Below are 23271 nucleotides of genomic sequence, written 5' to 3'. Positions count from 1 at the left end.
GATGATGGGGAGGGGTCCCCATGGTCACCCCCCTGATGATGTCTCCTTTGGAGACATCCTGGAAATTTTGAGGCAGAGGGGCAACTGGAAGCCCTCCAACCCTTCCTCCGAGGAATCCATATTCCTGCTGGCCTTTCACTCTCGGTCCTCTACTTCTTGGGTGACCCCCACCCTGCTGATGACCTAGTCAAACTCATCGTGCAGCGGGCATGGAAGAACCCTAATACCATTGAGGCCATTCCCTGGAGACCAGACAAGATACTCTGCCCTCCAGAGGAACAGCCCCATTGGTCGAGATGCTTACCAGTAGATGCTATGGTGGTGGCGGGTGTCACGAAAAATGACCTTGCGGAGGAAAGTCCTGTTGTCCACCCGCCCAACAGAGAGTCCTGGGCGGTGGACAGATTAGGCAAGTGAGTTTTTGCTTCAGCGACCTCTGCTGTTAGGTCTTTGAATTACTTGGCACATTTTACAAGGCTCCAAAGAGATCTCATATCTGAACTCTCTGGGACCCTCGCGGGTCAAGTTTCGGATGGGGCACGTGATAAATTTGCTTCCCAACTTCTACCGTAGAGTCGATTTCCAACTCGTCCATGAGGTTGCTGTCCCACGCAACCAAAGGAGTGGCTAGAGCTGCTGGTGCAGGTGTAGTTATGAGAAGCCATGCCTGGATGCACATTTGTGAGCTCGCGGATTCCTTCAAGTCTTTCTTTTTAAACGCCCCTATCGAACCGTTCGCTTTATTCGGTTCTAAAGTGAAGGACACATTAGCCAGATGCGAGCAGGATGGAAAAACCTTGTCTGCCGTTGGCCTACGTTTTTCCAAGCCTCAGCGCTCTTTCTCCAGAAACCAGAGGAGTGGAAAGATGTGGCACAAAAAAATCTCAAGGCCCTTTCCGTAGTGCACATGGTGAGGACTCCCCCAGAGGCAGACTGGTTCCAATAATGGAAGATGCCCCTTTTGGGACAGAGGAGGTCCCCGAAGTCAGGGTTGCAGGGATTCTTTCTCCAGACAACCTTAACAGCGCTTCTGAAGCGCTGCCCGATTGCTTTCCTCTGGAAGCAGTCGGGGCTCATTTCTGTCTGCACCAAGCTGCCTGGCGCTCTATTACAGACAATCAGTGGGTGGAAAGAATAATTTCCAGAGGTTATTACATTCCCTTACAGACAATCAGTGGGTGCAAAGAATAATTTCCAGAGGTTATTACATTCCCTTAATCTCTTACCTAAGACCTCCTTAATCCCTTCCCTATGATGTTCATCGTGCATACAGCTGCAGTCATAACAGATGGGTTTTCCTGCCATCAGGCGGGTCCTCGGTCGGCCGAATTCCAAAGTCTAGGTCCGGCGTCGGATGTCGTCGCTTCTTCCCTGACGTCAGAGCGACAGGGGTATGAAAGAACCAGCCGACGCCATTTTCTTCAGTCTTTCTTGCCGCGCGGTGCCCGAAGCAGAAGCAGTTCGCAAGTGCCGGTCGGTCAGCTCCTGAGATTACGAATATTTTTCAACCGAAGTCTTCTTGAAAGCTAAGTACCCCATTGGGGAAACTTTTCTTGCCTCAGACCGATGTCAGACAAAGTTAATAATTGCATTTCATGTGGGAAGCAAATACCGCATAAGGATTTTCATTCCCTCTGCATTCCTTGCTTAGGCCCAGACCACGACATCTCTGCCTGTCATTTTTGTGCTACATTCAACAGACGCACTATTAAGCGTCGGGCGGAGTTTGCCCAACACTATTTTGGCAAAAAGTTTAATTACATTATGTCGTCAGATACTCCGACTCAAGTTTTAAGTAAAAGACGCAAAGATAAGGACCGACATACGAGGTCCGCGACTTCTACCGACACCACGCCAAAGCCGACTACAGGTGGTCCGGTTCTCAGTGAGGCGCCTACGCAGCCCCTGACTACCGATGACACTTCCTTGGCGGTGTCTTCAGTGCCCGAGGTCGCAGGCTCTTCAGCCCACACCCCAACTACAGATACCGAAGCCACTCTTGGCAGTGAAACTCAGACAAACTTAGACAGGCCTGCCACCTCTCAAGGTGTCTTCAGGCCTTCCTCTTCTTTTTCCGTCAAGGCTTTCACGAAGTCTAAAACAGCCATGCATACTAAAAGACAAGCCCCACAGGGCCCCTCTCAAGGCCCCATGCCTAAAAAGCAGATGCTCAAAATGGCTGAGGATTTGATTACTCTAATCAGGGGTTCTCAACCCCCTCCGGACAAAAGGCCCAGAGTGGAGGAAGAATCTCCTTCCTTGGACCAGGCCTCCATTATTTCAGAACATTCTGAAGACCAGGAACATTCTTACTCCCCTTTTGAAGATTCTGATGCAGAGGAGTCCATTCCCTCTGTCCCCCCCCCCCCTGAGGATTACTCTTTTGGGGAAACCTTACATACCTTGAGGGAACGCTTCCACTGGGAAGGCCAAGAGTACTCAGACTCCAAGAAAAGGCTTAAGGATTTCCTCTTGCTCCCTCAGCACAGGCCTCTGGCTATACCTCCCGTCTTAGACATACTAGATGATGTGTATTCGGAGGCCTGCCTTAACCCAGATTCTTTACCTCCAGCTCCAGTCAAGCCTGACCGGTATTACCGGGTTCCTGATTCACACCAATTTCTATACAAAAGCCATGCGGCTGACCCAGAAACTATTTCACAAGGTCCCAAGGGAATTAAGGCCTCCACTGCTAAAAATCCATTACCTTCAGAGAGAGATTCCAGAGCTTTAGAAAGGTGGGGGAAGAAGGTATACACCTCGGCACCCTTAACCATGAGGGCATTAAACTGTCAGTTCCATATGTTAAAGTACCAGCAGTTTCTGTTATCACAGTTGAGAAGCAAAATGTCACAACCTGAACAACCAGACTTGAAGGAGTTGCAGGATTGGTTACATAGTGCAGAACAAGTGGGTAAACATACCTTACAATGTGGTTACAATGTGGTTTTGATGCTTTAGAGGCCTCATGTAGAGCTGTTGTTACAGGATCAGTCATACGTAGACATGCTTGGCTCAAAGAGCAAACTTTACCAGATCATGTTAAAGCTAAATTACTGGATGCACCTCTGCAAAAAGATGTATTATTTGGTGTTAAAGCTGAGGAGGTATTAAAGAAAATGGAGGAAAAGGCAAAATCAATGCAAACAGTGAAAGATTTCCTACAGGTACAACCTCCACATTTCAGTAGAAATTGGCCTTCCAAAAATTGGTCCTTTCCAGCCACGGACAGACCCCAAAGAGGTAGATACAGGCGCCCGAGGGGTAGAGGGCAATCTCAATGATCGTTTAGAGGCAGACAATGGCAAGCACCTACACAAAGAGGTGGTGAGGATAGTTCACAGCCATTCAGAAAGCAGAACCAATGACTTTCCCTTTTGCATGCCAAGCAAGGCTCAAATGGCAGCACCTTTAGGCAGAAAACTGGCATTATTTTCAAAAAATTGGCATATTGTCACAAAAGACAAATGGATCCTGGACATTATAGACAGAGGCTACAGATTCCACTTTCGCACCCTTCCAAAAATGAGAGGCATGCCAAACCTGCCACACAATCAAAGGGCAGAGGCACAAAAACAAATTTCAGATTTCATGGACATGAAAGCTATTCAAGAGGTACCTGCACAAGAACAGGGTCAAGGTTTTTATTCCAAACTATTCCTGGTGCCAAGAAAGGGGAAAGATTGGAGACCTATTTTGGACCTATCCATCCTAAACACATTTTTACTCATGCCAAAATTCAAGATACTCACATTACAGCAGCTTCTTCCCATGCTGGGCAAGGAGTCTTGGCTGGTAACATTGCACCTCAAGGAGGCATACCTGCATGTCCCAATCAGACAAGATTGCAGAAGATACCTCCGATTTCTTGCAGGTTCAACCCATTATCAATTCTCTGCATTGCCCTTTGGCTTATCTACAGCACCCAGAGTGTTCACGAAATGTCTGGCATCAGTAATTGCCTTCTGCAGACTTCAAGAGATACAAATATACCCATACCTGGACGACTGCCTGATCCAAGCGGACAGCAAGCACATACTTCTAAAACACCTGGCATATGTAATAATGTTGTTGAAATCTCTCAGATACACAGTCAACAAAAAGAAGTCAAGACTAATACCCTCTCAAACCATAATTTTCCTGGGTGCCAGCTTGGATACAAACACCCAGATGGCCTACCTGACGCCAGAGAAACAAGGGCAACTAACTCAATACTTCAGAAAACTGGCAACTTTCACCAGGCTGACTGCAAGGAAAATCCTGCAGGCTCTGGGATTCATGGCATCTTGCATCCTACTAATCCCATGTGCAAAGCTGCATATGAGGAAACTTCAGTGGTACCTAAAAAACCTATGGTCTCAACACAGCCACAGTTTGGAGACAATAATACCACTGATTCCATGTCTGCAAAAGGAATTTCTGTGGTGGGCGCAAGCATGCCAAAGAAACACAGGTCTACCATTCTGCAAGCCTCAAGCAAATCAAGTCATCACAACAGACGCCTCGGATTACGCCTGGGGGGCGCACATGACAGATCAGTGCATTCAGGACAAATGGTCCCAAAAAGAAAAGAACCTACACATCAATCAAAAGGAAATGCTAGCAGTAATAAATGCTATTACAGCTTTCAAAGACCTGCTGCATCCAGGCCAGCTATTGATAAGGACAGACAACACCACAGTCATGTGGTACATAAACAGGGAGGAACCCATTCGTACCCCCTATGCAGGCTAGCCATGTCTCTTTGGAACATGGCTCTGGAATTGCAAATAGAGTTTCAAGCACAGTTCCTGCCAGGCAAGGAAAACACGCTGGCAGACAACCTAAGCAGAAATATGACAGATGCACACAAATGGAAGTTGCATCCTCAAGTTTTTTCAAAGATAATTCAAGCATGGGGAAGGCCAGACATAGATCTCTTTGCCTCCCACAGAAATCACCAATTGGCAAAGTTCTGCTCAAGGGTCTTTCATCCACAGGCCTGGAAAGTGGACGCACTCTCTTTCAGTTGGACAACAATGACAGTTTATGCCTTTCCACCTCTTCCTGTGCTGCCGAAAGTTCTATTAAAAACCAGAGCAGACAGACCAAAGATGATTCTCATTGCTCCAGACTGGCCAAGACAACACTGGTACCCACTCCTGAGGAGCCTGACGCATTCCCCACCATGGATTTTGCCTCTAATGCCTCTTCTACTGACTCAGCACAACTTCAAAACTCTTCACAGTCAGCTGAAAACACTCAATCTAGCCACATGGAAGATTCCTTAAAACCACAACAGACCCTACTCTCCAAGGAGGTGCAGGATGTCATTTTGGAGGCCAGAAGACCTTCTACTAGAAAAGCCTACTCCGCAAAATGGAAACAGTTTTGTGCTTGGAATGAGAAAAAGGGCCAGAACTCTGGAATACTGAATTTACCTCAAATATTACAGTACCTAGCTGAGCTGCTAAGCAGAGCACTTTCATTCTCCTCCATCAAAATCCATGCCTCTGCCATTTCTGCAGAATACAACACTGATCCTCCTTTATTCTCTCACCCCCTCTTAAGACAGTTCCACAGAGGGGCTAAGAATATAAAAAACCCAACGAAACAACCAGTACCTACTTGGGACCTCAATTTCATTCTAGAAAAACTAACTTTGCCTCCCTTTGAGCCAGCTGCCTCAACAGAACTGCAATATTTGTCCTGGAAAACAGCCTTCCTGCTGGCTATCACCTCAGCTTGCAGGGTTTCGGAACTACAAGCCCTCATGGCTGTGCAGCCTTTCATCATTTTCCATCAGGACAGAGTATCCTTGTGAACCAACCCTTCCTTTATGCCAAAGGTAGTATCCAGGGTAGCCTTGAATCAGGCTATCCACTTACCTACCTTTTACCCCAATCCTCAAAACAAAGGGGAGAGACTACTACATTCCTTGGACATTCATAGACAGCTACGTTATTATTTGGACAGAACAAAGCCTTTCAGAAAATCAGAGCAACTCTGTTCTATGCTACCGGAGCTCAAGGGAAGCCTATTTCCAAACAGACAATCTCAAAATGGATAGCCCACTGCATACGCTTTTGTTACTCTTTTCATGGTAAAACTGTGCCTGCAGGCATCAGGTCTCACTCCACAAGGGCCACAGCCACCTCTGCAGCCTTCCTCAGGGGGGGTTCCTACCAAAGATATTTTGGGAGCTGCTACTTGGAGTTCTGTACATACTTTCTCCAAACACTATCACCTACCATTATACTCCAAATCTAGAGCAGGTTTTGCCACTGCAGTCTTGCAGGGCATCCTGGCTCCTCCTAGTTCCACCTAGTGCCTACCACCCCTTTTTTAGTTTTGGTATTGTACCCATCTGTTATGACTGCAGCTCTATGCAGGATGAACATAGTACAGTTTTGTACCTACCATAAATGTAGATGTTCGAGTGCTAATACAGCTGCAGTCCAGGTTTCCCTCCCTCCTTCCCCACTTGGGACAGGCCTAATGGCTAACACCTCCTCATACAACCTGATTGGGGTATTCTTTTATGGTGTATTTGCTTGCAACTTCTGTTTTTTGATTATATTGCATTGCATTATTACATAAATTTATGTATTGCTTTCCTTCTGGGGGCACCTGACATCTGGGGCAAGAAAAACTGAAGAAAATGGCGTCTGCTGGTTCTTTTATACCCCTGTCGTTCTGACGTCAGGGAAGAAGCGACGACATCCGACGCCGGACCTAGACTTTGGAATTCGGCCGACCGAGGACCCGCCTGAGGGCAGGAAAACCCATCTGTTATGACTGCAGCTGTATTAGCACTCGAACATCTACATTTATGGTAGGTACAAAACTGTACTTTCCACCCAGTCAAAGGGAAGAGGCAGCTTCAGAAATAAGAAAGCTGTGTCAAAAATGAGTCATCCAACAAGTTCCCCCAGATCAGTGCAGATCCGGTTTTTACTCTAGATTCTTTTTGGTGCCAAAAAAGACCAGGGACTGGAGGCCCATTTTGGATCTCAGCCAGCTAAACAAATCAGTAGTTCAGACCAAGTTCTGCGTGGTCACGATTCAATCCATTCTCCCATTTCTTCGGGAGGATGCGTGGATGTGCTCGATAGACCTCTGGGATGCGTATTACCACATCAAAATGGACAAATGCTCCAGGAGACTCCTTCGCTTCTGGCTGGGAGCCAGTCATTACCAATTCAGAGCCCTACCATTCGGTCTCTCGACGGCCCCCAGAGTGTTCATGAAATGCCTAGCAGTGGTGACAGCTCATCTGAGACTTCAGGGATTCCAGGTGTTTTCGTATCTAGACGATTGGCTCCTCTCCACCCCCACCAAGCTCCTACTGGTCAAGGCCCTCCAGTACACCTTAGCACTGGTGGAGTTCTTAGGCATCACAATTCACTGGGAAAAATCCATCCTTCATCCTACCCAACAATTGGAATTTATAGGAGTGATATTCAACACTCAAACCAGCTAAGTCTCTCTTCCTCCTCACAGACTTCTGAGATTACGGTTACAAGTACAAGTGATACTCTGTCGATGGAAGGTGTCTGCAAGAGAAGTTCTTCATGCTCTGGTGTGTCTGGCAGCAGCCATTCCAATTGTCCCCCCTAGCAAGATTACATATGAGAATACTACAATGGCTTCTTTTGTCGAAGTGGATATCCAGTCTCCTCCCCCTGAATGCACAGATCCTCATCACAAACTCCTGCAAGCAAGATCTCCTCTGGTGGATGAGAACAGATGAAAATCTTTGGTGTCGCTCCTTCCAGACTCCCCAACCCAATGCCACCGTGACCATGGGTGCTTCCCTGATAGGGTGGGAAGGCCACTTCCAGGGAAAGACTGTTCAAGGCATGTGGTCCAACCTAGAGGTCAACTTTGCATATCAATGTCCTGGAATTAAGAGCGGGTGGTGCTGTTAGCATTGCAAGGCACTTCATCTGCTCCTTGCGTCAGGAACAATTGTTATTCAGTCAGACAGTATGTCGGTCATCTGGTACATAAACAGGGAAGGACAAAATCCTAGCCTCTGTGTCTTGAGGCAGTGAGAATTTGGCATTGGGTGATAGCTTCCAACCACTTTTTAATAGCAACGCGTATCCTGGGGAGCTCCAATGTGATTGCAGACAGACTAAGCAGAAGCATCCTCTGTCTTCACGAATGGTTTCTCAACCCGATCGTGACGACAGAAATCTTCAGCCGTTGGGGCCAGCCTTGTGATCTTTTCACTTCCTCCTCAAACACGAAATGCAACATCTATTTTGCCCCATTTCCCCCACACAGGGAGTCACCGAGAGATGCTTTGACTCACGATTGGCCCACCGGTCTCCTCTATGCTTATCATCTGATACCCTTATTTCTAAGGAAAGCTATTCGGTTGAGAAGCAAGGTGATTCTCGTTGCCCCTTTCTTGCCTCAAGTGTGGTTTCCCTTCCTCCGACCTCACCTGTTACAACCTCCTTGGATCCTGGACACTCGTCAGGACCTGATATCTCACCCACAAGGGCCGACTCCCCCAAATCTATCCACTCTCAAGCTGACAACTTGGTTTCTCCACTTCCATTAGTCGCCAGGCAGGAAACCCTCTCCTCTTCTGTCCGGGATATTATTCTGGCCTCGCACAAACCATCCACCAGAAAACTCTGCAGAGATAAGTGGAAAAGATTCGCTCTCTGGTCGAATAATCAGATGCTGGACCCCTTTTCAACTCCAACAGCCACCATTCTTCACTATCTCTCTGAGTTGTTTTAACAATGAGGCATCAGCCTCTACTATTTGAGTCCATTTAGCAGCTATTTCCAATTTCCATAACTGTTCAGATGGAGTCCCTCTTAGCTCCACCCGACTCTGCAAGACCTTTCTCAAGGGAGTTTTCCATAGTAGACCTCCTATCAGGCAGCCTGTAGAGACATGGAATCTCTCCCAGGTTCTCCAGTCTCTCTCTCTCTCTCTCTCTCTCTCTCTCTCTACCTCCCTTTGAGCCTGCCGCAACATGTGATATAAAATTCCTGTCATGAAAGTGTTTGTTTTTGGTGGCGGTCACATCAGCCAGACGGATATCTGAGTTACAAGCCTTATGCATCAAGAGCCCGTATCTAATCTTCCATAAGGACAGAGAAGCCTTCGTACTAACCCATCTTTTCTCCCCAAAGTGGTTTCTGACTTCTCTATTAACCAGTCCGTTGAGCTCCCTGTATTTTTCCCAAACTACTCAAACAAAGGGGAATGCTGCCTTTATTCAATGGATGTACATAGACAACTACGTTTCTGTCTAGACAGGACTAAGTCCTTTCGCAGGTCGGACCAACTTTTCATTTCCTTTTCTGGTCCTAGACTGGGGTGTGCTGTATTAAAAGTTACTTTATCAAAATGGCTCAGAGATTGCATTACCTTTGCATATTCCCTTACGAATTAATCCAAACCTGATCAAATCAAAGCTCATTCAACTAGGGCCATCACAACTTTGGTTGCCTTCCATTCCAGGGCTTCCATGGATGACATTTGTGCAGCAGCCATTTGGGCTAAACCCCATGCCTTCATCAAGCGTTACAAATTGGATCTGGTCTCCAGGGGAAGAGCGACCTTCAGCTCAGTGGTTCTCAGGAATGTTCTTCCATAAGGGCCACCCAGGTTCTCCAAGTAGATTGGGATTCTGTTCCATCAGTGATGAAGACTAGGAAGAAGATTAACAACTTCAGATAAAGAAGTTGTGTCTTACCTTAATGTTCCATCTGAGTTATTTATCTTCTTCCAGTCATCACACCCTTCCACCATCCCCAACCAAAGGCTCCTGGCGGATCTTCTGGGTCCCTGTGGTGTTTCAGGGTTTCTGCGCAGAGATGGCCTCTGTCTTTCTGTTTCTTCTGTATGTTGCATGCAAGCTCGATCTGAGGTAACTGAGAGAAGGGCATTGTGGGTAGCAGCTTAGCTTGAGAGTTTTTGGTATACGGGAGCTTGGTATTTGGCCAATTCGGTTCCGAGGGCTCTGAACTGGACCCATCAGTGATGACTGGAAGATCATCAACAACTCAGATGGAACGTTCTGGTAAGATACAGCTTCTTTTTTTACTTTGTTACTTTTTCCTTCGCCTTCAGAGTTCATCCAAATTTTAATGACAGGAAGTGAGAAGTTCTTTATAGTTCTTCTCAAGTTTAAAAAAAGTCATTTAAAGTTCACTCTTTTCACTTATGAAAGTTCTCATCTGGAACAGTGTTTCAGATGAACTAACACAGCAGTGGAACGGAACACTTGAAAAGCGCATCAAATTAATGGCCTTTCTAATAGAACACAATAAGACCCAACAGAATGTGACCATGGAATAAATTCTCTGTGGTACAGGCCTACAAAATAACCTTGTGTCCATAGAGGAGGGCCAGAATATAAGAAAAAGGGTCATGGATTTTGAAAAAAAAACTAAGGAAAAGAAAATAGCCGAAATGCACAAACACTAAATGTCATGAAGAGCCCAATAAGGTTTTGGAAAGCAAGATTAACAGATGTACCAGACATGATCAGCACCCCAACAGAGATTTCACGGAAAGATATACCCACATAACCACCACAACACGGGAGAGCAAGCAAGAGAACGGGACGATACTGAGGTGAATCAGGATTTTCAGAGGGCTCAGTCCCAGCCAGATCAGATTTAGCTACACAATGTCATACCCAGCCCAACACCATCAGTCAAGGAACACTAACCCAGAAGAGACTCTGTCGTAATCAAACTGTGCCAGGAGGCTACCACACGAAGGAAGAAAACCACCAGAGAATCACACAGTCACTGCAGAGGCACTGTGGTCAGAGGAACAGTGTGTGGACAAGGGAGAGAGAACTCTAGTATTAGAGAACCACCCACAAAGAGGGGGAATAGAAGGTGGACAATGCAAGGTTAATATGTGGAACCATGTGACAGAACCCCTCACAGCAGTAGAAGAGCTGGTTTTAGGTAACTGAATGACTTTTATCCCTCATAGTAGAAGTAATTTAACATGGTCATAGATCTTATACTTTTAGACAACTCAAATTAAAAGTATTTTTCAGTGACAAAAGAACAATGCATATGTTTAGAGTAATGTAAGATCACTAAGTGGAAATATGTCTTTTGCTCCCCAGTCCACCCTACACTCTGTTTTGAGAGCAAGTGTGAAGTGGACATCTGGAAGATCCTTCGTAAGCCTTCCAAAAAGAAAGTTTACAGTTTCTCCAAAGAAGAGATCAATATCTTAAGAATCTAAGCAATGATTAGACAAGAAGACTCACAAAGGCTGATAGGGTGGGGGAATAATGGTCACAGATAACGTCAGTTATGTTAACAAGATCAAAAGTATGCTTAGCAATGAAAAATATAGTGACAGAAAGAAAGGACCTAGGCACAGTCCAGATGGCTTACAGTAATATCCTAAATGAACTTAAAAGGGTGTGTGAGGGTGATCTACTAAATGCAAAGTTGTTTGCGTTTTTAGCCCACCAAAAGATTCCCCAATAACTTTGGAATCCCAAAGCCACATAAGAATATAGCTGCCACCCCATGTAGATCTATTGTGGCCAATTCTGGGTCAGTAACAGACTTCATCTCAATATTCCTTGAAATTCAGATCAAACCCCTTGCAGAAAGAAATCATTTATATTGTACACTTTGGATTTCCTCAGAAAGATTAAATGCATGCCCATCAGTGGCAACGCTATCTTGTGAACCATAAATGCGGAAGCATTATATACAGTCCTTCCACATCAGTACTGCATACAGGCCACCACTGAGTCATATCTGAAAGATTGAGATCCCGGGTAAGCTTTTTGACACCAGTTTCACTTTACATGGAAAGTTCTACAGACAAATCCCCAGCATAGCCATGAGTGCAACCTTGACACCCAGCTTGGCTAAGTAGACTTAGGAAATTGAGGAAGAGACTGTTCCAAAGGTGGTACATGGATTCTGTCTGATGTTATCTACATTGTATAGTTGACATTTTTATCATATGTGAAGGAGAAGAATCCACCTTGAGAGTTTTTTTTTTTAATTCATTAATTGACCCACTAACTTCCTAAAATTCACATGTGACTACAGCAAAATATTAACTTTCTGAACCTCACCATAACTAAAGATCTGGAAAAGGGTACTTTAACAATCACTTTAGGAAACCCACTTGCGTAAACATGCTGCTACATAATAGTAGCATGCAACCTCAAATAAAAAAGAATGCTGTGAAATCTCAGGGTATGAAAATTGCAAGAGTTTCGAAAGAATTAAGATTTTTTTTTCCATCAGTATAATGAACTTACAAAGGGGCTACATGGGCAATTGCTTCACAACATCCTATAGCAAAGAAGAACTCTGAAGCAACAGAATGACCTAAGCCTAAATGAGCCCCAGGTAGAATGGGTCTACTTCTGAATCTCATAATATTGAAATATTGAATTTCAGTATCTCAAGACCAGCATGACAAAAGTGCTGTTGTTCGAAACTGCATATTGTCGAATGTGATGTTACTTATTGTGCAGTCTGAGTGTGCTGTCACTTTAAGGTTTAATGATTTATGGGTGTTGAGGATGTCTTTGGATGTGTTGTTAGGCACCAAGTTCCATGTAAGTTTGTAGTATGTCAGGGTTTTGTGTAGGAGTGTGGTTTTATTTGGTGTTTTGGGAATATTTAAGAGTAGGTTAGGGTAGGTGTGTGTGTGTAGTTGTTGACAATGGTGATTGTTTGTTTTACATGTGCAGTGTGTGTGTTTTTTGTGGGTGTAAGTGTGTGTGCTTGTGTGAAATGAGAGTGTATGTCATGTAGAAGTAGTTGTGTTGTTGATTTCATGTTAGTGTGACCTCTGAGTTGGTATATATAAGTAGCAGGGGTGTGGGGGCGCAGGGGGGCATCCCTTCTTGCAAAAATGTGTTAGTGTTATTTATGTTTGGTTTTCTCCTTGTGTTTACGTTTATTTTGTGGGCGAGTTGATGTTTGGTTTGATTTTGTTTTTTGAGTTGTCAGTGTTTTGCATTTTTGTTTTTGTGGCTGTGCGGTATTCTGGTCTTGAAATACTGAAATTCTACATTTCAGTATTTCTAGATTCGGAAGCAGATCCAGTAGAACGCCTAGGGAATTTTAACACGGATATACGGACTAAACTAATGAGAAGAGAAAAAGGAGTGTGGCTTTAACATTCACCACTGACTAAAGAAACTCAGTTGCTTGCAATTTTATGGCTCATCATTTCAGAGAACAAATAGCTAGAAAAAATACTTGAACCTGGGCCCTTTTTTGTGTTCAGAAGGAAAGAATGTGACAGATTGGGTTGAGAGCAAAGCCAAGACCATTGAGGAAACTAGTGCAGCCTTCAAGTATGGATCAAACTACTGCATCTTTTGCAAATATCTGAGTAATTCCAAATTTACTGGAGTCACAAGAGGTGCGTTTCTATCCCTCAGTTTGTCATACACAGGGCCCAATGTGGCTCTTGCAGAAGTTTCTGTGTATGAAAAATTAAGAAACTAAAGGTCAGAATGGCCCACACTTAAAGTGCACAAAAATCCACTGACAAAGCACCACCTGGAAACCCTGGACATGAGATTCAGCTTTCATGTACTGGATAAACTTGAGATGGGGTCTCTTGAAGGCAGCAAGAATGTCGTCATCTTAGAAGATGGAGATGTACTGGATGATCAGACTAAGTGATTGCAAACCATCTGGTCTCAATACTTAAAAGTCTAAATCACAGTCTGTTTTATTGCAAACAAGATGGATTGGCCCAGAAATCTACCAAAAGATGTAGTAAACAAGGTGAACACGTAAGCTCTTACACTGCTATATTGATTTTTTGTATAGATCTGAAGAAGCTGTATGGCAAAAGCATTTTTAAAATGTTAGGGAATCCTTGGTATCTCAAACAAGACAGTTTGTTCAAATAAAGTAGTAACACATGGTTCTGTTTAAACAAGGACAAATAAATTATCTTACTTCAACAGGGTGTTGGACTTATCTTGACTATGGTTAATTGATATTGTGTAAGACAAGTACTGAAAGAGGATAGAGGAGGATTAGCCAGTGTGGATAGCCCATCCCATTGATGGACATTTGGTCGTGCTCATATGAGGTGTGTGTGTTACCTCCACCAATAACCCCCCCCCCCCCCATTTTGACATATAAAGATTAGGTGCATTTTACCTCCACCACCTAAATCATTTGGCTGTTCCGACTCCTTCCTTCAGAAAGCCCTTATAACCATAGCAGAGCTCTTTGTAAAACGATTAAGATTTCACTGCAAGAACAATCATCCTTCTGCGAAGACTAAATACATGTTTTTCTAAAAACTGCACCACTTGCCTTATTCCTGTGGAGAGAAGGGGTAGAAAAGCCATCTATGGTCAGCTGTCTAACAGGTTTACTTGTATCCCACTTATTTTTATACAGCTGTATTTCACAAATGTGCTTGATGCTTTGTATTGTCACATTTATTCACCAATTTCGTGTTACTGGTCTTCCTGTTTATCTCCATCTCCCAGCTCCAGATCAGTTCCATGGTACTTCCAATTCTTCTGGTTAGTTCCTGTGCTTTTCTCTGTATCTCAAGCATTTTTGTTTGGAACAGTGGAAATGGTTTCACTGGAAAAGTCTCTCTGTGTGCTTTACTATCAGGAGATTGAAAAGCAGAGTCCTTTTCTACCAGATATCTCATTTGTTGTCGGACAAACTTTTACAGTTCCTCCTTAGTCTGTTCTGCATCAAAAATGAGTTTGATCTTCTGGAAAAAAAATATTCTGAAGACAGCTGAATACAGCAGCTTGAATCTCACACCTGCCTCTCAACATTCCCTGATTACTGGAATATTTTTTTCTCTTTTGCTTGTTGTACAGCGAGTCATCATTTTCCACATTCTACTGTCTCCAACTTTTAATACTTTGCCTTTTTGCCAGGATCAACTCTTTCTGCTGGTAGGTTTCCATCTTTGCTAGTAAAGGTCTTGGCTGCTTTCTCATAGACAAATTTGGAACATATACATGCTATGTCCTTTCTATTAACAGTTCAGCTGTGGAACTACAGCCCATTTGTTTGTGCCTTCATAAAATTAATACAGTCTGTTCCTTTTAGTTTCTATGATGCATCAGAAAATCTTGTATTTTCCCTTTGTGGTCTGACCTCTAATTCTACCTGTTTTTGAAACGTCTCTTCTTGAACAGTCTCATATTCAGCCAGCCTTTTCTTCATTTTGACCTCTGATTTTTGCAGTTTTATCAGCACATTTGAATATCTGTTTAAAGCTTCAATTTTTTTTACAGACTTTTATTTTAGTTAATATACCTTCATTGTTTCATTTATTTTAATCAGCTTTGAGCAAATTTGCCTTTTTTCCCTCTAGATTACTGGAAGCCATATTTTGCACCAGAGCTGGAGCATGCACTGCTTTTGCTGAACAGCTGCAGGATTCTTCCCAGTCCGTGTTTTCTCTTCACTTTTTCTAGCTGATTTTCTTTCATGCTGTGTGTTTCTTTGCGGGTATCAAGGCTGTGTATTTACTAGCCAGTAACTGAATTTTACTCAAGCTTACAATATCTCTGGCTGTTGTGTCTCTGTTTTCGTTCTCACACTAGGAGAGCTGAATTTATCAGTGTGTAGCCATTTTCCAATTTGCTTCACTGGCATTGTTGATAGTTTTTGGGGCACCTTCCAACACAGTCCTCCATTGAGCAACACAGTTCTGCCATGGGATATGTATATTACAGTTGAGAAACTGATCTGTCTTTCTTAGCCTGGCAGTCTCCACCAGACTTTTTATCTTTGAAGACCCATTGTTAGAAGAGGATTTCATAACTTCAGGCTCATTCTGTAAAACCTGCATAGTATAATTTTTAACAAGGAGAAAATTGACTCAAAGCTAACCTGCCATTGACATTTAACAAAGCTAGTCTCTATTAGCTTACTAGTTTTCTTCCTAGCACATTTTAACCAAGCTGTTTACCAGTTTCACTGTATGGATGTTCAGACAACTAAAATATTGTGTAGAAAGACTCGTGTTTGGAGGAAAGATCAGCTAGCCTTTGTATTTTCTGTGCTGTTTGGATGTAAAGTTTATCAAACGTACTAATTATGACTTTTGTGTAAGACATTCAGCAACTTTGTTGGTGATCATGAAGGGGTCATTCTGCTAGAGTAGTGGCTATTTCCACAGCCATTTTTGTAACTACTTTTAAGTGATATCTGTGTGACATCAAGTTGGTTGCCTGTTAATACATTTCTGAGGTACTATAAGCTGGTCATCATCCCCTGGTTCATGTCTTCTTTGTATGCCTACTATTGTTAGGGATATGTTCCCATGAGTGGAGATGCTCAGGAACGTTAGTTGGGGAAGGTGTCCTAGAGGTTACAGCCTCTACTTATTTGGTTCAGATGTTACCAGTACTTAGTATATGTAGGAAGAAAGTTTATCTTTTTAGTAATAAGTTCTTCCTACATCCTCACTTTTCCTTTTCTTTTGTTGTATTTTCACCTCAGCTTTCCATACTATGACGAAATACATCATTAAACACTTAGGAAGGGACACCTTAACAGAGCTGCTATATTCAGATGGTGTGACACTGTCAGCAGACTCTGAATAAAAACTTTAGCAAATGGTAGGACAGTGGAATGCAAAACTGAAGGCTTATGGGCTAAAGGTGAGTGCAAACAAGACAGTGTCATAGTAGCAAATGGGCAAAATTAGAAGAATCTTAAAAGGGGAAACAATGGAGCAGGTTAACAACTTCAAGTGTCTGTAAGGCATGGTTGAAGAGAAGGGGAAATCTAAATAAGGAGGTCAAAACTAGAATCACAGGTGCTGCAGCCGGCAGGTACAAAGTGTCAGGATAGTAATTGACATAAGAATGCCAAAAAAAAACTGAGATGGAAGGTGTGTATAAATTAGTGGTGTGACCAGTGTTTTGTAAGAGACTGAAACCTGGGCAGTGGAAGCAGAGCAGCTGAGGAATCTTGAGGTGATAGAGCTGTAGTACTTGAGATGGGTATTAGGATGCACACTGAGAGACATATGATGATTTGAGAATGTTGGGACAAAAGCCAAAGTAACCAAGATTACAGTGGCTCAGTCATGAGTGCAGAAAAGCAGGTTATTTTGGTAAATGAAGGTAAAAAGGAGACAGGGAAGTCCAGCCAAGAGATGGCTGGATTGCACAAGAGAAGACTTGCGATAGGTGAGCATGACTGTCAAAGTTTGGGGAATAGCACTGTATAGAGAGATGGTGACAGATGACATGACACCTTGACCCCAGGGGAAAAAAGGGGGTGGTTGCTGATATGCTCACTCATTTTAATGAGATTTTGTGCAGAGTGTAATAGTTGCTGACATTGTAAGCAGTTCTTGCTCAGTAAAAAAAATAAATCACTTAAATGCTATTGCGGCTCTTGCTATGTACTCACGTGGCTGTCTATCTTTGTGCACATGCATCACCTGGCAATGACATTGTGATGTTTAGCTTGAGGAATTATTTAAACATAATCTCCCATTTAAATCATTTTTAGACGGTCACTGAAATTGAGCTGCTCCTGAAAAGCATGATGTTCCGAACAGGCTGAGAATTTCATCATTAGATCACTACTGTAGTAGCCTTGGCTTTCATGGGTTACACTTTGCTTAGGATGTAACAGCCAAACCGCCCCTAATGTTTAAGGGCAACTTCTGCATACACGGACTGTTGACAGCTAAAATAGGACTGGTGAAAATCCTCAGTCTGGATGCCAAGCCTTCCAGCGATTTCCTCCTTCTGAAGGGTACTCTTCTTGTGGGCTTTCCAAGATCGATAGTTGGTTAGCCTTTCTCCATTGACTGGGCAGACGAGTTCACTTAAGGGAAATAAACCTTCCACAGTTAATTTTATGACTAAAATAGTACTTTTATGACGAGAGCTGTTTATTTTTGTTTGGAATTAGTATTTTTGGACAGCTGTCATGTCACCTTTCTTTTAGTTAAAATGCGTGTGTGTTTTTTTAACTACCTCTTATGTAAACTTGTGGGTTTTTTTTCTAAGATTTACATTAAAATTTGCTGATAACTGTGTACATTGTTTTTAGGGGCTAAGGCAAGTGTGTGTTGTGCTTTTCAGTTGTGATACTTGCCAGTTACTGACCACTGCTGTCATTGTTACTAGGATTTCAGGTATCTTTCTCAGCTTTACCATGGAACAGCTTATCCTTTCCTTACTTCTTCCTTCCTCAGGCCACAAAAAGAAGAAAAGTTCCATCCAGCCTTTGCCTGTCCAGCAGGCTACTTATTTGCCTCGGTGGCAGATGGGTGAACCTGCAGTGGCCATTTCTGGTTCCTCAGACTGCACGTAGATTTCCTTGGTTCCCTCTGGTGTAGTTCCTTCAGCCACTATGGGCTAGGGGTTAGACACATCCTCTGAAGTTGTTGGAGTGTCCTTGCTGGGCATGGGAGAACCAGTCTTGTCAGTCTCATAGGAAAGAACAGGGAATGCTTCTCTGTCTAGCTGGACTAGTATTCCTGCTCCCCTAGGTGATGTCCATGATGTATCTAACATGAGTTGGTATGCTTCTATGCAAATTCCTGTTAAAAAGAAGCAAGAAGTTAAACCTTTATCCTTTGCTGTCTCTGTTACTTTAGACATGGAAGATTTATTGGGCTTAGTTCGTGGTTTAGTTTTGGCTCTTAACCATTTTCATTCTGGATTTATTGGTAAGAAAAATGAATGCTTCACATTCTGAAGATTCACAGTGTGATGAACAGGGATTTGATTGTGAGGGAACAAATTCTTTTCTTTCTCTTCAGCTAACTGATTCTGATTCTGACAAGAGTATTTCTTTTGATTTTGCCTCAGAAGATTTTACATTTTTCAGACTATATCTTAGGATGAATCAATTATTCCAGTCGGAACATAATGCCATTTCAGTTTCTTTGAAAAATGTTATGATTTATTACACCTGAAATTTCTTTAATCCACTCCTATTCCTCCTGCGTTTTCCAGCCTTGGAGGATTTTTTATTTGTTTGCAACATGCCTGACATCCAGCCTACAGCACCTAAGAAGGCAGACAGATTAGAGTCCTTCACTCTTACAAATTCTTACTTTCTGATCCAAGATCTGACCCTGCATTGCTTTTCTTGTCAAATCCATCTGCAGCTGAACATTTAGTAAATGCTTATCCTTTACCATCTGACAAGGATGGGAAAGCTTTTGATAGATTTGAGAAAGAGTATATTACTGTGCCACTCTCTTTTTTAGGAATCTTAATTGTCAAGTTTATGTATTAGTTTTTGGTTTGCTTCTTTTAAAAATTTGAGGAACATTGCTACCACTTTTCCTTCTTCTGAAGGCAAATCTTCTTTACGTACTATTGTTTCTATTGCTTATAACCAAGCATTCTTTGTTCTTCTCACTCAGCTGATGCCTTTTGCAGAGCAGCAGCAGCTTTCACAGTCTGTTATTAGAAGGTTTATATGGCTACATTCTCAAAATTTGTCTGAAGATGTTAAAGTTGAAATATTGAATTCTCCCCTTGTTAGGTTGGTTATATATGAGCCACCACCTGCTGGAGTCCTGAAATAAAATGTGATGAGTGATAGGAAACTGATTCAAAGGGTGACTAATATTTTTCAGCCTTCCTTCTCCAGGTTTGCTAAATGTTTATTCCTTATCTCAGGATCATTTTATAAAAATCAAAATAAGCAGACTCTGCATCATTTTATCAAAATCAAGATAAGGAGACTCAGCAAACTTCTGGTAAGCAAAATTTGAAACAATTGCAAGGAGGGTCCAGTAAAGACAGGAGCCTCCCACAAACTAGGGCAGTCCAGCAGGTCTGAATGACTGTCTACAAATTGTAATTCTCCCCTTCCCATCCTAGCAATCCTTTAAGTCTTCCCCAAAGTCTCTCTCTCTCTCTCCATTTCTCTCTTTGGCAACAGGTAATCTCACACAAATGGATTCTGAGCATGGTCCATCAGGGGTGCAGATAACAGTGGGATATGTTTCCTCATTTTCATGGATTGTTTCTCATGCACCCACTACACCTCTTATTTCCCTCCTGTCATTCAGTATCTGCTGACTTGGGTTAGTAAACCTTTTCTTTATTGCTTGACAGGGAACAGTTTTTATTGAATTTTCTGTTGGCAAAGAGAGAAGCTTCATGGAGAGCAGTCTTAAATATTTTCCTTTCTTTGTTAGTTTGTGAAAGTCCCAAAGTTCAAAATGCTATCCTTTCACATTCCCCCTTTCAGTTTTTTTTTTTGTAACTCTAGATGTAATGGATGCTTATCATATTCTTAGGGCAACAGATTTAATTCTTTCTCCCTTTTTTAAAGGTTTTGTGTGTCTGGATTACACTTTTGGTTCTCTGTATTATCTTTTGGATTATCCACTGCTCCAAGACTGTTCATACAATGTCTAACTTCAGTGAGAGTCCGTTGCAGATTGTAATGCGTTCAGTTTTTCCTTATTTAGAAGACTTGCTTATCTTTGCAGAGAAATTTCTCACTTGGGTAAGCGATCTCCTTCGTAGATTAGGTTTTCAGGAGAACATTCAACAGTTCTGTTTGAATGACTCCCCCTCTCTGTCACTGGATTATATTCCTTGGGTATCTCCTAGTTACTTCAGTTCACTGAAAAAGTAGATCTGTTCCCAAGATGTTCATTGTGCTGATCACTGCTGCAGTAGCCATAGCTATATGGGTTATACCCTGCCAAGGATACAACAGCCAGCCAGCTTCCAAAGCTTCAGGGCATCTTCCATGCATGCATACTGTCAGACAGCTCAAGCTGAGCTGACTAATAGGCAAGTTTGGATGTGAAACCCTTCAGAACTTTACTGTTGCTGAAGTGTACTCCTCTGAGGTTTTCAAGGATCAATACATGGCTTGTGCTTTTTCCTTTGCTGGGCAGATAAGTTCCCTTTGGAAAACAAAATTTCAGTTTTGTTTGTGTTGCTGTTGTATCACTTTCCTCTTCAGGAAAGTTATCTTAAAGCTAAGAGTGTTGGGTTTTAATGGACTGTCACAAGACTGTGTAACATGCTTTTAAATGGAGTGCTTTGTTTTTCTTGTCAGTTTAAAAGTGTTGTAAAGTAAATTAAAGCAGTTTTGTGTTTGTTTTACTTTTTAGGGGGTCTGGTATAGTGTTTAAAGTGGATCTTACTGTGTTTTTCCATCACAAAAGTAATTTTTGTTGACTGGTAGTGTTTATCGGCATTTGCTACTTGTCTCCCCTTGGAAAGAGGCACCATTTTTGGCTTGACCATGGAAAGATTACTGGTCCCATGTTTGGTCCTTCTTCCAGCCACACACACACAAAAGTAAACAACTTTGCCACCACAACAGGTTAACAGCTTGCCTCAGCCAAAGGTGCGTGACTCTACTATGGCCAGTTGTACCTCAGACAACACAACTTTTTATCCCCAGGTCCCTCTGGTGTGGTACCTACAGCCACAGTGGACCACGGCTTAGCCATGTCCTTTGTGGCTGTCAGGGTCCCCTCAGTGGGCAAGAGGGAGCCACTCTTGTCAATCCTGGGAGAGGGGAACAGGGAAGGTTTCCTTGTTGTGTCAGAATGCTGTGTTTGTCCCTGGGAAAGCTGCTGCTTACATAATAATACAGTTGAGCCCCATTTTTTCCTGTCAAAAAGAAGCCGAAAACCCAAGCATGTATCTCCTCGTAGTCTAATTTCTTTGGATAAGAGTGGTTTACTGGATCTGGCTAAGAGTTTAATTTAGGCTATTGGTCCTCCTTGTAAGTTAGTTTCTAGTAAAAGAAAGAGGGGTACATCTTTTTCTGAAGAGTTTTAATATTCTGAATCTGAACAGAAAAATGCAGGTGTTTTTTTTTTCTTCAGATTTCTGTTTCAGAGTCTGAGGAGAGCTTAGTTTCTAATTCTCCCTGTGGGAGTTTCTCTGAGACTGTGACGGTGTCTTCACTGGGAGAACACTGGGGCTTCTCAGCCTGTTGGAAAAGACTGAGTTGTTACAGAAGGATTTTCCAGATGCTACACACATTCATCCTGTTCTGTCTGCTTTAGAGAAGGTGTGTTAACACTCCCTGCAGTTTTGCTTATAGTCAGCCAACTGTCCCTAAAAAAAGCAAGTAAGAATGTATAAAGATTCTCAGTCTTCTAAAGATTTTTTTATACCCTATTCTTAAACCTGACCCAGCAACTATAGCTTTACTTGATAGCACTGCTGCTAAGCACCTAGTCATATTCAACAGTACCCTTCCTGATAAGGATGGGAAAATTGATAGGTATGGTAAAAAAAAAAAATTGTATACGTCTGTGTCTTTGATTTTCAGAATTTTGAATTGTCAAGCTTGTATGTTAGTTTATTCTGACTAATTGTGGAAGTATGAGGAATGCTTTATCTGACTGTTAAGAGATGTTGCGACTTCTTCCCATCCTGGGCCCTTTTTTCTTCCAAAAGGTCTGAATCACCATTTTTCTCTCTAGCAACAGTTAGCTTCAGACTAATGGGCTCAAAGTCATTCATCAAGGTTTCAGATGATGGTAGAAGGAAATTCCTGCTTTCTGGAGGGGGTCCTCATCCTCCAGGTTATTTCCACCTATCCTTCATCACATACTGTCACAGGGAGTGATCGTACCTGTTCTCACTTCCCAGGTGGGAAAGAGGTTTTATTCAGTGATATTTTTAGTGCCAAAGAAAAAGAAATGCTTGGAAACCATTTCAGGATATTTATTTGCTAAACCTGTTTGTGATAATGCCCAAATTCAAAATTATGTCACTTCACAATCTGTTAACCTCGTTTTCCTCCTTCACGTTTTCTTTTAACATTAGGTTTAAAAGATTCGTGTCACATCCCTATTCATCCAGATGGCAGGTGTTTCTTGAGGTTCTGTGTGTTTGGATCACATTATCAGTTTTCAGTCTTACACTTTAGACTGTCCACTGTACCATGAGTGCTCACCAAGTGTCTAGCTGCAATTATAGCTCATTGCAGGCTACAGGGTATCCATATTTAGATGACTTTCTTATCTTTACAGAGCCTTTTTCAAAGTGTTGGATCTCTTGGGTGAGAGATCTTTTACTCGTGCTGGGATTCCAAGAGAAACTTTCTTGACTCCTCTTCACAGGATTGTGTTTCTGGGATGTTGGCTAGATACCATAGTTCAAAGAGATTTTCTTCCACAAGAAAATATACATCCATATGTAGATCTATTTCTCAGGTTTTCCACTCAGACTTCGGTCACTGAGGGAATGCCTCAGGATTTTGGGTATCGGGGCTTCTAAGTTTCTCCTGATAACTCCACATGAGAATGATACAGTAGTTTCTGAAGTCTCTTTGGTCC

General features: G+C 42.6%; 1 protein-coding gene across 1 annotated transcript in view; it reads left to right on the top strand.

Moving 5' to 3' along the window:
- The window catches only part of SIDT2 (SID1 transmembrane family member 2), a 1446738-nt gene that overhangs the window by 141446 nt on the left and 1282021 nt on the right, over positions 1 to 23271 (top strand). The window lies entirely within an intron of this gene.

Source organism: Protopterus annectens, chromosome 8.part0 (assembly GCF_019279795.1).
Source record: "Protopterus annectens isolate FY-2018-M chromosome 8.part0, PAN1.0, whole genome shotgun sequence".
Taxonomy (NCBI): Eukaryota; Metazoa; Chordata; order Ceratodontiformes; family Protopteridae; genus Protopterus; species Protopterus annectens.
This window is presented reverse-complemented; position numbering and strand designations above follow the sequence as displayed.